At 42.4% G+C, this 15,438-nt stretch overlaps 1 protein-coding gene across 2 annotated transcripts in view; it reads right to left on the reverse strand.

Annotated features, from left to right (window-relative positions):
* Positions 1 to 15,438, reverse strand: part of LOC106007628 (uncharacterized) — a 45,403-nt gene that overhangs the window by 9,963 nt on the left and 20,002 nt on the right. For both annotated transcript variants that reach the window (XM_087208650.1, XM_087208649.1), the window contains exons 3-4: positions 2,880 to 2,999; positions 536 to 677 (exon numbers count right to left, since the gene is read on the reverse strand). The gene's annotated coding sequence lies outside the window, so the exon portion shown is untranslated. The remainder of the gene's footprint in view (positions 1 to 535; positions 678 to 2,879; positions 3,000 to 15,438) is intronic.

The following is a 15,438-nucleotide window of genomic DNA, read 5'->3' on the forward strand; positions in this document are numbered from 1 at the left end:
ACAGGAAGAAGGAGAAGGGGGAAGAGAGAGGGAGAGAGACAGAAGGAGGGAAAGAGAGAGAGAGAGAGAGAGAGAGAGAGAGAGAGAGAGAGAGAGAGAATATGAGTATTCAGTAGCCTTCCTTCTTTTAAGGGCACCAGCTTTATTGGACCAAAGCCCTGACTTAGACCTTATTTGACCTTTCTTACCTCTTCACAGAACTAACCTCCACATCCAGTCAGTCACTTCTCCCCACTCCCAGTACCGGGGATTGAACCCAGGGCCTCTGTGCTGAGTTATATCCCCAGGACCTTTGTATTTTTTATTTTTAGACAGGCCCTTGCTGTGTCACTAAGTTACCCAGGCTGTACTCAAACTTGAAATCCATGGCTCCAGTGTGAATCTTGAGCAGACATGAACTTGTAGTCCACAACATTCTTGCCCTGCACTCACCAAATGCATGTCCTGCTTATGAATACATATATTCCATCCCCAAAGTCCCCAAATCTTAACTCATTCCGGCATCAACTCTAAAGTTTAAAATCCCAAGTCTCACCTTATCATCTAAGTCAGTTGCAGATGAAACTCAAAATACAATTCACCCTGAGGCAAATTCCTCTCCAGTTGTAAACCTGTGCCATCAAATGGTGTGCTCCCAAAGTGCAGCCGTGGTACAGGCTCAGGGTAGACACATGTCCCTGTCCCCAGGGAGAAACAGAAAAGAAGGAAAGGGAATGAGTGCTCCCCACCAAGGCAAATCCCAGCAGCTGGAAGGCTTGAGAACAGCCTTGCGTCTCTGGGACGGTCTCCCAGGGCCCCCTGCTGCACACTGCTGCCTCTAGGTTTGTGACGGCAGTGTGAGCCCTAGGGACCTCTGAACTGGCTTCAGGTTATTCTTCAGGCTTGAGTGATAATTCACACGCTCACAGCCTTCCTTCATCTGCCCACTTCTCCCCACCTGGCCATGTTTTTGCTGCTGTCATCCCGTCTCTACTGCTGAGATGGCTGACTAGATAGATCCCTGCCACACACCCACATTACTCTCCTTAGTGAATGGCCACTTAGCCACATGTAGGGAAGCTTCTCAGAACGAGCTTCCTTGTCCCATTTTTGCAATAGGGATAGACTGAGGTTCTTTCAGATCTTCAACTTGGTTCCTTTTTACTTAATTTCTTCTTCAATTTATCTCTCTCCTGTCATCTTATTATAAGCAGTATGGAGGACCCAATCCTCATCTTCAACACTTTGCTTAGAAATCTCCTCTGCTAAATATCCCATTTCATTGCTTGCAAGTTCTATTTTCCACAAAACATGAGAACACAGTTCAGTCAAGCTCATTGCCACTTTAGAACAAGGACTCTCTTTCACCTGCTTTCCAACAACCTGTGCCCAAGGCCTCTCACTGTAATGGCCTTTACTGCCCATGTTTCTGCCAACATCCTTGTCCGTTGTAATTTTTGTATTCTCTGAGAAGATGGAGGCTTTCTTTCTACCCTTCCTCTTTGGAATCTTCACCAGAACTTTCTTTAAAGCCCACAATTCTACCAACAGTTCCATCACAGCAATCTAGACTTTGTCTAGAATGCATTTTAAAACTCTTCTAGTATCTACCCTTTACCAGTCCCAAAGATGCCTCTACATTTTTAGGTATATGTTACAACTGCACTCTATTCCACCACACCAAAATCTGGATGTTGGGGGCGGGGGGGTGGGGGTGGCGCACAACACAAATTGAGTCACAAAGTTTTGAAGGCTGACAAGGGCCAAGATCTGCAGTGGGCAACCTGGACCCAGATGAGCTGGTGGGCGACCTCCAGTCTGGAAGCCAGCAGACTGAGGACTCAGGAAGCGCTGAGGTTTTAGTTTAAATCCAAAGGCTGGGGAAAAAAATGTCCCAGGTCAAAGGCAGTCAGGCAGAAGGAGTCTCTTATTCAAGGGCGGTCAGTCAGCTTCTTTGTTCCTTTCAGCCTTCAACTGCTTGGGTAAGGCCCACCCCCAGGTGTGAGGGCAATCTGCTGAACTGGTCCACTGATTCAAACACTAATCTCGTACAGAAACATCCTCACAGGGACACACAAGAGTCATATTTTGACTGAATATCTGGGCCAAGTGAAGCTGACACATAAAATTAACCTCCACAGCTTTCAATCCTATATGTGCTTTAGCTTTATGAGTGCAAACTGGAATCCTCTGGGATTCCATCATGCTCCAGCCCCACACCCAAGAAATTCTTATGGAATAGGTCCAAGATGTAGTTCAAATCCTGGGAGTTTTAAAAGGCCCTTAGGTGATTCTAAGATGCAGCAGGGTGGGGGCAGATGTGGGACCTCAGCAAGCAAGGTTAGTGCAGCAGGGAAGCCACACAGAGGCATTTCATGTGACTCAGCCCTAGAGCCACCTCCAACAGTCCCGCCCTGCTGGGGATGTAGCTCAGGGGTCGAGTGTGTGTTCAGCGTGCGTGAGGTCCTGTGTTCCACGCTCAGTATCTACACAAAGGAAGTAGAGACTCCTGGGCTGGTCTAGGAGGGCCCCTGGTTGTGCGCTGAGCTCTCTGTGCTTCAGCACAGTCTCTGTTCAAATAAAACCTCAGTCCTGTGGGCCTGTTTAAAAAGGGAGGGGGTGTCTCCTAGCTCAATTGACTGAGGCCTCCAAATACTCCTAACTTTAATGCTTAGGCATATTGAGCAATTTAACAAGAGGTGCTGAGTATGCACATACTAAAACTGTGATGTCATAAGCACAGCGCTTTGGGGAGAAAACAGTTTCTTTGGATATGGGAATGGTGATGTTGACACATAGAGCTATGTTTCATAATTTATATAGTCAAGTACTGGACTGACAATCATTTAGCTGATTTTTGACAGTGACTGCTTCTCTTCTGGAAACTTGGGTGCACTTACTGTTCCTCATGTGCTGTGCCCACAACCGGGAAAGGAGAGACAGTTGACTGCAGGGGCTGCTGCAGGGCTTCCGTGGTGGTTGCCACCCAGTGTTCTGCCCTGGTTGGAGCTTTGGGCCTCCTGCAGAGGAAGGGGAAAAAGGGCTAGGAGGATGCTGGGAGATAAGCAGAAAGAGACTAAGGCCTGATCTGGTCTGGTCCTTTCTTCCGTGCCACTAAGAGCTGAGATGACATTTGCCTCCTCTCTGGGGGACAGCTTCTCTTCCCACTCTGCCAGGGAGGGGAAAGAAGTCAAATGAAAATGGCAATGCACTCCAGCGAGTAGCACTCTGAGCAGTCAGGGAGGCAAAGCACGTTGGCATTTTTACATGGTAAATAAGGGCCACGACACAGTGTTCCGGCACTGGTCACGGAGAGAATACTGCGTGCGAATCTCCCAACCCGTTAAAAGATGAAAATTCCTTAAATAGAATTCCCTGATAATTTGAAAAACTTTGGAACCAATCCTGCGATGTAGTTTCAAAAATAAGTTCCACAGTGCACCCTATGCAGTTGTCATTCGGAGAGATGAAAAAATGCTACAATGGTGGTAATAGCTGCATGGCATTATGAATGCACCTTACGATGTTTTTAAAGGGTTAAAAGAAAATCCACATTGTAAAAATACAAGCATTCCATACTTACAATTAACACCATCCCTATGGACATACTATGCAACTGGAGCCCTAAATTGGAAATTCTAGGTTCAGACCTGTCTGCGTCTACGCAACCCAACCGGCCGCGCACCAGCGCACCAGCTTCCCCACCGGCCCAGCCCTGTCCGGCTGGCTTCGCCCCGCCCCGAGCCCGGCTGTGGAGTCCAAGACCCAAGGGGAGCGACAGAGCCGTGAGATCTGAGGGCAGCAGCGAGGGCCGGGCCTCACCCCAGGCCCGCGCCACCCAACGCCGAAAGAGCCTGGGGGACGCGGCCGGACCCGGGCGCAGGCTGCTCGGGGGACGCTGTTAACTCCGGCCTCCCGCGGCTGCCAGGCGGTGGCTGCGCCGCCCGCGCCGCCCGCTCTGCTCAATGGGGATTACATCATGGCCCAAGCACGCGGGCAGCCTGAGAATCAAAGCCCGCACCTCCGGGACTGGTTAACTGTACTGGCGCTGAGCTCACCCTTCCCACCCCTCCCCGCTCCCCTCTCCCACCCCAGCCCTCGGCTTTTCGTACCATTAAGGGTAGCATTATGGGGGAGAGGAAAATCTGATCAAAACTGTGGACCGCCACGGACAGATTTTCTATGGAGTCTATAAAGGCCACCGTAAAGATTTCCCTAATTAATGGATGGCATCTTTGGCTGAAGGAGAGGCGATGGATTCGACTCTGTCTTCGTCTTTGTTAACCTTCTAATTAACTTTCCTAGGTCACCCAGGTCTCCCAAACCTAAAAAGTGAAGAGGCCTATTGTGCTTCGAGCAGTAAACTTACTTTTCTGCTGGGGTACTTAAAAGGGAGACCGATTATAGGCCGAGAAAAATAACTCCATTTAAAAGCTTTGTGGCTGCAGAGAATACATAGGTCCTTCCCTTAGAAAATAATTGAAACACCTTTTTATACCAATATTTCTATGCATAATAAAAACAAATTAGCCAAATGCATCTAAATTCAGCAGCACTCTCAAATTACCTTTTTCCAAATATGAGCAAGTCAACAAAAGGACTCGGGTGTAGGGAGAAAATTGCAACTGCCACAGCTATCAGTTTATGCTGAGTGTGTGCAGGACCAGCCAGGGGCAGGGGATCTCTAGACACCTCCCTGGAGAAATGCTCTGAGGACCAAAGACTTCTAGCAAAAGAGCAGGGCTTTTTCTGGATAGAGGGGTCTTTAGGTGTTCAGGGTTTTTCTGTTTATTGGTTTTGGTTTTTTGGAGAGTCTCACTATATTGCCCAGGCTGGTCTTGAACTTCTGGACTCAAAGGATGCTCCTGCCTCAGGCTCCATAGTATCAGGGAGCACTGGTATGAACCACACAGCCATCTGCATTTCTTTTTCAGTGCGGGGGGGGGGGGGGGGTAGGGTGAAAACTAAAATGTCCAGCAGGCTAAGCACACCCTCTACCCCAGAGCACACCTCTAGTCCTCTGAATATTTGTAAAGATCTTAGTGAGGAACAAACCATAGTGGAAAAGCAAGATGAAACCTCATCATAAAAATTGTAAAATTGATAAACCAGAGTAATTTTATAAGGCATTCCTGTGGCAATCTTAGGCAGAGGGGCAGTGGTGCCGCTCCAGCCCCTTGGGGTCCTTCAGGCCATGTAAAGGAGACACTGAGGGAGCAGTGGGAGCTCAGCCTGACCCCAGGCCCCACAGAGGCCCCTTCACAGGGGGCTTAACCCAAGAGCCTTGCCAAGCTGTCTGCCAGAATGAGATTTCTAACCAAGGATGGTGACAGCAGCTCCTTCTGTCTTGTTTTCTGGTTGTAATCAAAACCACAGCTAATTATAGAAGAGTATAAGCCTTTAAATATGGTCAGTGTTTCATTATGCCAGTCCATTAGTTTCTCTGCACACTCAAAATTTTTAAACAGTTTGGATTTGTATCCTCTCTTTTGTCACCTTAATACCATATCATGAGCATTTCTCAGTACCATTAAAAATGGGAGCAAGATCCTTTTCAGGTCCTGCCCACACCCCCAGATGGAAGCCAAGGGCAACTTGACAGCCTCTCTTCTAGAAAACTGCCACAGTGGGGAAATCACCTAGTGCTCTCCTGCCCTGCGCTGAACATGTGCAAGTCTACAGCTCTCTGCAGGGCAAGTTGGCATTGTCTATCAAGGTTATGCCAGCATGAATCTGGGCTTGGGGCTCAGCCTAGAGCACTTGCCTAGCATGGGTGAGGTCCTGGGTTTGATCTCCAGCACAGAAGAAAAAGAAGGGAAGGGGAGGGGAGGGAAAGAAAGAGAAGGAAAAGAGGGGAGGGGAGGGGAGGAGTGGGAAAGGAAGAAAAGAAAAGAAAAAAGAAAAGAGGTACAATGGCACATACCTGTATTCCCAGCTACTCAGGAGGCTGAGGTATGACGATTGCAGTTCAAGACCAGCCTGGGGAACTTCATGAACAAGACCCCATCTCAAAATAAAATAGGAAGGGCAGGAATGTGGCTCAGTGGGAGAGCACTTCTATAGCATGCACAAGACCTTGTATTCAATGCCCAGTACAGGCAGCTGGGGGAGTCCTTCGATGCAGCAATCCTTCTCTAGAGGCTTACTTGCATATGTACAAAATAATATATGCATAAGCTTATTCTTTACAGCATGTTAATAATAGTGAAAGTTGAAAACAATCTAAATATCCATCAGTTGGAGACTGGTTAAAGAAAGATCGTACCTGGGTGGAAGGGGTGAAGAGCGCACAGGGAATGGGGAAAAAATAAGAACCAAGATACATCATGTACAGTTACAAGCACCCAATGATAAATGTAAATGTATTGTATACCTAAAATGTACCAATGAAAGAATTTAAAGAAAAAAAAAGAAATATCATACCTCCACTGGCTGGAATATTATGCAGCCAGAAAAAATAAATGAGGATGCTCACTATTTACCAATTTGGAATGGACTCCAAAGTAACCTATTAGGTAAATAAAACAACAACAGCAAAAGAGCAGAACACTGTATTGTGTAGTGTGCTGCCATTTGTATGGAAAGGTGGAGTTGACATAAAATTATTCCGTTAGTATTAATTTTCCTGGAAAAATAGAATGAATGAGGAATAGCTGTGGAGGAAGACTTCACTATAATATTTGTAGTTTTTAATTTTATGCTATGTTAATATAACACCTACTTTAAAGTAAATAAAACTATAAACTTAAAAAAGAAAATGGTTATCATTTTCCAAAGTGGTAGGGTGTTTGCCTATTATGCACAAGGCCCTGGATTTAAAAAAAAACAAAAAAGAAAAAAAATATGCTCTGTGCATCAATCTGTACAACACGAAGACAGTGTAGCCTGCAAAGTGTCTGTCATCACTGTATACTAATATATTTTAGATTTCTCAAAGTCTGCCACAATTAAAAGATTCCTAAAATGGGAGGTACTTTCTCTTGAAATCTTTCACTTTCTCTTTGAAATCTTTAAATGTTTCTTAATGAAAACAGAATAATGCGTTCTGTGATTTAATTGGTCAAAATTAAAATGCAACAGACTGTTAAATCTGTGTAAGTAAAATGCAGGCTTCATCAGCATGTGTATGAGGACAAATTTTGGGGCCTTGGAACTGGGGAAATATTTTCTAACATTTGAGATGTGCCAAGAAATAGATAAGGAAATCAGATAAGATCTTGTATTCTGTAAATTCCTCTTGCTCACTGGAGTCTGATTTACTTGTATCAATCATTTTAAGTGACTCACACTTAATGAGCTATATTACATGATTGAACTAAAACTCCAGGCCAATATTATTTTCTCCCCACCCTTCAGGCCAATCTGTCTAAATGGCATTGGAAATTATTAGGTTGAACCATATGAAATGAATGTTATGTCAGTGGCTCAAGAGCAGCAATTTCAAGATTTGGCCTAGTATTTTTGATTGTCACAATGTTGCACCCTGTAGCAGAGAAACTGTAAGTTGCCTGCTTAGCTTCCATTTATCCCCTCTCTATTAGCAGCATTCCCATTTGCTTCCCCTGTAGGAAGGTATACATCTGACTTCAAGTAAGTGATATACATGGAATTCCTATTTCTTTTGCCTGTGATTGGTTGATTTGGGCTTGCAATATAGTCCTAGGCCAATGAGATGTAAGAAAAGACATGAGGCTCCCAAGGAAAGGTTTCTCTTCAGTTGGGCATTTTCGGGTCCAGATGGGCTGCTCAGGACAGCAGCCAGGTTGCCCCTGCAAAGGTAGGAAGCTTAGATACAGGGCCAGGGATTTAGCTCAGTGGTTCTGCCACCTGCCTCGCAAGTGCAAGGACCCGAGTTCAATCCCTGGTACAAAAAAAAAAGAAAGCTTAGATATAAAACGGGGGTGTGATGAGGCGACTGAGAAGAGACAAAGGAAGCTGGATCTCTATGATAGCACTGAGCTGCTGCATTCAACAGTTCTGTAATTCTCTGAGCCTGAATTCCTTGCTTCGTAAAATAATAATTTTCCTTATTGTTTAAGGCCATTTTAAATTGGTTCTTCATTATATTTAAAGCACCGATACAGGGCCAGGGATGTAGCTCAGTAGAGCCTCGCCTGCCTGGCAAGCACAAGGTCCTGAGTTTGATCCCCAGTACTGGGAAGGGGACATCAATACATCATTCTGGCAAATATTCTCACCACTTTTTCTTTTTTTTGGTACCGGGGATCGAACTCGGGACCTTGTACTTGCCAGGTAGGCAGAAAACCACTGAGCTAAATCCCCAGCCCTGTCACCACTTTAAGAGTGTGAACCTTCTCAACAGGTAAGCCATGTACTCCATACTTCCAGCAAAAGCGCCTTATATGAATGGAGAAGATACAATGCTTTCTCCCTAAGGTGGGGAACAAGGGCAGATATGCCTACTCTTCATCTGTTCATTAAACTTTGAAACATAGGCCCAAACCAAAATAGTCTGGCAATAAAATGACACAATTAGGATAGCATTGGCAAGGTAGAAGTAAAAGGAGTAGGAAAGTGGGAGAGGTAGGGGAAAGGAAAGAAGGGAAAAGAAAAAAAATGAGAAAATGAAAAAAAATGGAAACAAAGTCTTTGCAAATAGGGAAGGGTGGAGGGGGTGAAGGGAGGGTGGGGGAAAGGGAAAAAGATAAGAACCAAGATACTCATGTAATGGTACAAGATCCCAATGATGAATGTAACTGTATTTTATACCTAAAATGTACCAATAAACTTAATGGAAAAAAGTAAATAAATAAATAAATAAATGGGTGAGTTGGGGCAGGTTAAAAAAAAAAAATGTGAAGCCCAGGTAGTATTTGTAAAGGCTCATCAGGTGATTTTACTATGCTTCTCTGGTCAGTGTTATTTTTATTTATTTGTTTGTTCATTTGTGTTTTGTGGTACTCAGATTGAACCCAGAGACTTCACACTAAACTACATCTCCAACTCTTTTATTTTTAAATTTTGAAATAGGGTCCTGCTAAATCACTGAGTAGTCCAGGCTGGGTTTGAACTTGTGATTCTCCTGCCTCAGTCTCCCAGAATGCTGGGATTGCAGGTGTGTGGCACCATGCCTGGCTAAGATAGTATTAAATCATAAAAATAAATGCCTTCTCAATATCATTAGTTATTAGGAAAATGCAGTGGCAACCACATTGAAATACTATTTTATAACCAAGGATGCATATAATATAAAAAAAGGATGGACAATAACAAGTGTTGGTGATGATGTACAGAAATTATACCTCTCATGTTTTTATGTTGAGAATGTAAAATGGTATAGCCACTTTGGAAGGCACCTCCTCAAAAAGTTAAACATAGTTACCAGCAATATTCCCAAGACAGCTCAAATCATACATCTACACAAAAACTTATACATGAATGTTCATATCAACATTATTCATAGTGGCCCAAAAGTTGAAATAATCAAAATTTCTATCAACTAATGAATAAATTTTTTAAAATATCCATACAATGGAATATTGATTTGGCAATAAAAATAAATGAAATATTGACAAGTGCTACCACAGAATGAACTTTGAAAACATTATGCTACGTGAAAGGAGCCAGACAAAAAGCTATATAGTATATGACCACATTGAAATACAATGTTCAGAACAGGTAAATCCTTAGAGACAGAAAACAAATTTTAGTTGCCAGGGACTAGGAGGAGGATGAAATGGGAAGTGATTGCGAATGGGTATGAACTTTCCATTTTAGAGTGATGAGAATGTTCTGCAATTTGAAAGTGGTGTTGGACAAATGACTCTGAATAACCTGAAAACCACTGAACTGTGTACTCTTTTAAACCATGAACTTTCTGGTACCTGAATTATGTCTCAACAAAGCGGTCGTGAAACATTAAGAAAATAAATGCCTCTCAAAATGATAATTGTTTTAAATTAAAAGACCACCAAACTAAGGTATAACTAAGAGCCAAGCTTCAAAAATAAATATGACCAATTTGTTAAAAGAAAGACTGTTTTTCCTCTAATGAGATTTGCATTTTTGGAGTCATTTCAGCAAAAGTGAGTGAAGATTCCATCCCTCCACAAACTGTCTCTCATGAGAGCAGGGCCCACACCTATCTCTCGTGCTGGCATTCTACACATACAGTAGCAGGGAATGGGTGGGTCTTAGTGAGCCTTTCTGGGCCTGGTCTCTAAAACAGGTCTCTGCTTACTTATCTGTAAAATTAGGACAAACAGTCATTGCTTGTGAGGATGAAGTGTGTGACATATAGCTAAAGCTTTGTACCATCCCTTGAACATTGCTGCTTTATTTTGTTATTATTGTTGTATTTGGGGGACCTTATGTCCACTCATCATAAGAGATAGAAATTTATTTTCTTTTTTGTTTGTTTCATTTTTTATTTTTTGTTTTTCAAAGCAGGGTCTCACCATGTAGTCCAGACTTGGCCTCAAACTCACAGTCCTCCTGACTCAGCCTTCCGAATGCCTGGATGATAGGATGCACCATCATGCCCAGCAGAAATTTCTTACACCTGGCATAAACAGCTCTCAAGTAATTATTTTAAATATATATACTTGTTCTTTTTTTTGTACCAGGGATCGAACTCGGGACCTGTGCTTGCGAGGCAGGTGCCGGAACCACTGAGCTAAATCCCCGGCCCTATATACTTGTTCTTATTACAAAATTGAAGAAAAAAGTAATACAGCCCTCAGATTTTAAAGTAGAAAATTTGGAAATTCAGATTTAGCAATCACAAGACTTCGTAACAATCAGTTATAAATATGTGAAATATATGAACTATCATAGATTTAATTCCTAGAAGTGATTTAGTCTGGAACATTATTTTTCTAAATGTTGATTTTTTTTTTTTCATTTACTCCATTTATTCTAAAATACCAAGAGCCTTTTTGGTAACTGGTCAGCTTTCAGTCTGTGTTCCTTACAGGTTTTTAAGTGGTCTCCCTCCTTGCTCCCACCACTACTCCCTTACTCCTCTTCCATCCCACTTGTAGAAATGCACCTTAGTTGAGTGCAGTCCTTTTCCCTTCACATGAAGTTTAACCCCTACTGTTAGGACACAAATTGAGTCAACAATTGATTTGGGGTTGGAAGGAGCTTCCTGGAGGCCCCACTTTGGTCCTCCCACCTCACACAGAGAACAGTGTAGGTGAGGGAGTTACCCAGCCTCATATGAGTAGGTAACGAGACTTTGAAAAGAAAGCCCAGGACAAGCTACAACACATGGAGCCCTTCTGTCATATAACACATAGGCAAACAGTGAACAATAAGCAGCCACCACAAAACCTGTCTCCTGGCCATGACACTAAGTATTAGGAGAGGGACGAGCACAGGAGAAAACAAGTACAAGATATTCAAGTGCATTCTTCCAGATTTCAGTGCAGGGTTTGATTCTTTACAAAGTCACGAGTTTCCATTAATCAGTATGCTTCAATTAGTCTTCCTGATTGCTCTTGTGGGGAAAAAAAGACAATGGTCATGGGAAAGTGAAGAAGAAATAAGCCAGGAAATGATTTGCTGGTGAGGTTACATTTTCTAATCTATGTCTCCACACCATAGCCATTCCCCCCACTGCACTCGACAAAATTACAGAGAAAAGAGGGTGGGACAGAAATAAGAGTCTTCTGGCCCTGGACACTTGCAGGGTTAGAAATCACCAAACTTGGCCAGAAATAATAATGGTTGGCAGACTCACCCTCGCACATCATCCCAAATACCAGTTCCTTTTGCTCTGAACTCAGTATCAGAAAGAGGAGGATCCCCTAGTGTGGGGAAAACCTCCTACTAGCTAAGGAAGTTGGGCGTTTTCTCTGCTGACACCTCGCACACACGCCTTGTCTGTGGGCTGGGCTGCCTATTTAGTATCCACAGAAAGCTGGGCCCTGTGGAGACGAACTTCCCACATCCCCATTCAATCCCCTCGTTCACTTCTTGTTTTCTTTTCCTTCCTCCTTTTCCCTTTCTTGCTTCTCTTGCTTCCTGTTTTGTACCACCATTCTATTTCTCCCATCTCTCCTCTTCTCTTTTGTCACATCAGTCTTCAGTCATGCATTTAATGTTTCCCACCTAAGAGAGAAAGTCTTGATCCTGACACTAACTGTTCTGCCAGATAGAACTCAGTCTAACAGGAAGAAGTGTGGCCCAAACATGGAAGCATATGTCACTCTAGAGACATTCTGTAAAGCTTAATTCTGCATACATACAGTTTTTGTATACAGACACATTAAAGAATTTTCTGGATGTGTATAGAGGCCTTTGAAGTCTCTTCTGCATGTTAATTTCTCTGCTAATTCAGACGCCACTGCTCTTTGTGACATCAGAGAGGTCACTGAGCGCCATCCCAATAACCCCCCAGAGAACAATGGAATGCCAGGAGAGAACCTTTTTTTTTAACCTAACCATTTATTATTCTGTTTTTCTTTTCAAGAGAAAACAGTCAAGTCCTAGGAGGTCTTCCCACAAATACCAATTTCACCCTAGCTCACCCAGTAGCTATCCTCTGCCAGAAACATCTGAGTATCCAGTGTTTATAGATTTACTCAGCTTCTGTCTGTGTAATTACTCCCCAGAAGGAACTACCTTGAGCCTTTCTCCTAAACTGGTCTTTCTGGCCTTTCCATGATTAATCATAGCTTTTATGAATGAACTTGCCTCCCAATTTGGAATTCTAACAGCCCTGACTATAACCAACTTATAGACAATGGGGATTTGAAAGTTACAAATGTCAGATATTGGTGCTTTCTAAGCTGTCTGCTTAATAATATCAAGAAAAATGCCAGTTTAAATTAGGAGCTTGAAAAATATTTTTGCTTTAGCAAAAATCTAGAATTTGTAAATTCTCAGTAAATTAGTCTGAAATATTAATAATTTCCAAAGTTCATGAAATTATCTTAATTTGTTACCATTTGGTGAGTTTTAATTTTGCCAGCATGAAAACAACTTTTTAAAGAAATGAAATACCTTATTTGTATATGATTTCATAAAGTATAAAAGCCTATGGCTAAGCTGGGTGTGTTGGTGCACACCTATAATCCCAGCACTCAGGATGCTGAGGCAGGAGGATTACAGTGAGTTCCAGGCCAGTTTGGGCTACATAGTGAGTTCAAGGCCAGCCTGCACTACAAAGCAAGACCCTATTTCAAAAGGCAAAGCAAAACAAAACAAGCCTGTGGCTGGGGATGTACCTCAGTGGTAGAGCATGCTTTCCTAGCATGCATGAGGCCCTGGATTCAGTTAATCTCTAGCACCACAAAACCAAAAAGTTTTATATGGCATACATACGGACAATCCACTTGTGTTTAAAATAAAAATTCTTCAATATGTTTTAGATTCATAAAAATATGTTTTAGGTTCATAATCTGTAAACTTAAAGATAATTTCAGTTTTAAAATTTATTTTATGATTATTGTGGGAAATTCTTTAAAAATACAAGAGTATAAAGAAGAAAATAATTTATAACACCACCATTCAAACAACCCTATTTTTTCTAGCCCCTTAAGTATGCACATATTGTGAAATTCCTTCTTTTAGACTTTTACTATTCTGGGTTTTTTGGTTGTTTGGTTGGTTGATTTTTTGAGGCAGGGTCTGTCTTTGTAGTTCAAGCTGGCCTCGAACTTGTGGCAGCCCTCCTTGTCTCAGTCTCTCTAGTGCTGGGATTACAGGTATGTGCCACCACATCCAGCTCTCAGTGTTTGTTTTAAAGCATTAATATCTCATGCTGAGATGTGGTTCAATTTCTTAAGATAGAGAAGGAAGAAAATGATAGGAATCAAGAAAAAGGCAGAAGGAGCTGCTATGCTGTCTTACTTGTCCTCATGCTGCAGGGAGTGCTTTCTTTCCTACTTTTACCTGGGCCAAACTCGCTCTGCAGAGCCTCTTTTCCTACCTTTAATAAATGTAAAATTTTGCTACCATTAAAAATAGAAAAGAGGGAGAGGGAAGTTACAGGATTTTCTTTCCTCCTTTTCAGAGAGGCATGCCCCAAATCCTTGAAAAAAATAAACATCTTTTCTAGACCTGAAAAGTGACAATATCAATACTCTGCATGTGCTGGCTTGTGAATGTCTGGAAATTTAAATTTCTGTCACCATCTGTTTCTAGACATCTAAGAAATTATGAATATTTTTCCATCAACTTTTAAATTTTTATTTATTTATTTATTTTCACCATCCTGGAGATTGAACCCAGGGCCTTCTCACTGAGCTGCATCCCAAGTCCTTTTCTGTATTTTTAATTTTGAGTGAGGGTCTTTCTAAGACAGCAAATTGCCCAAGCTGAGAGCTCAAACTGCAATCTTCCTGCTTCAGCCTCCCAGAGTGCTGAGAGTTCAGGCATACACCACCTCACCTGGGTTTTTTTATTATGTATTCCTAACTGATAAAAACATAAAACTTGTACATATTAATGAAGTACCATGTGATATTTCCACACATGTATAAACTGTGAATGTTCAGATTGGGCTAATTATATTTGTCTCTTCAAGCATTTATCATTTCACGGTCCTTTCTTCTAGCTTTTTGAAATATACAGTGCCTAACTGTTATCTGTAGTCACCCTTCTGTGCAATATAGCACACCAGAACCTCTTACTCCTATTTGTAACTTAGTAAACCCATTAACCAAACTTAAAGAAAAATCTTTTCAGTTGCTTGAAAATACCCTGTAGATTCTAATATGTGGATGATCATTAGTCTGACTCCTGTCACATAGAAGTTACTTGCCAATGGCCTGCTCTCTTCATATGTTTAATTTATGACACTTCCTGGAGGGCTGGGGATGTACCTCAGTGGTAGAGCACTTATCTAACATGCAGGGGCCCCTGGGTTCAATGTCCACCACTAAAAAATTACAGAATAGTCTTTAACAGTCTTAGAGATCAAAACCAGGGCCTCATGATTGGTGTCCTATCACTGAACTATACCTCCAGCCCCATAGGATCTTAAACTGCAGATCAAGACATGCTTGAGGAAATAACATAGCCTTCCAGACCACCTTGTATCACTGTGGCCTAGAACTCGAGGTGATTGCACAAACCCTCTTCTTCCTGTAATTCTGTGGGGAAGAGCACATGTCCACGAACTACGGTCTCTATAGCGAGCACTGTGAGCAGGAGAAGGAAAACAGAAGTGTGTCCGCCTCATACTAGGATGCTCAGTGTCTGCTTGAGCCTCTCTCTGATGTCTCTAGCATGACAATATTTTACCCTTTGGTTGTGCTTTCATTTTGTCACAAGAAATTATATAGCTGTGCCTTCTATTTCCAGCACTTTGGTAGATTAATACTGTAATGGTTAATTTTATGTGTCACTTGGCCAAGTCACGATACCCAGTTTTTTGGTCAAACACCAGTCTAGATGTTGCTGTGAAGGTGTTTTTTGGGTCAGGTTAACATTTAAAGCAGATGCTGAGTGTAGCAGATTATCCTCCATTGTGGGGTAGTTCTCACACCC

The sequence above is a fragment of the Heterocephalus glaber genome, unplaced genomic scaffold (assembly GCF_053883595.1).
Source record: "Heterocephalus glaber isolate CG9 unplaced genomic scaffold, H.glaber_assembly_v1.0 deba00000942, whole genome shotgun sequence".
In the NCBI taxonomy this organism is placed as follows: Eukaryota; Metazoa; Chordata; class Mammalia; order Rodentia; family Bathyergidae; genus Heterocephalus; species Heterocephalus glaber.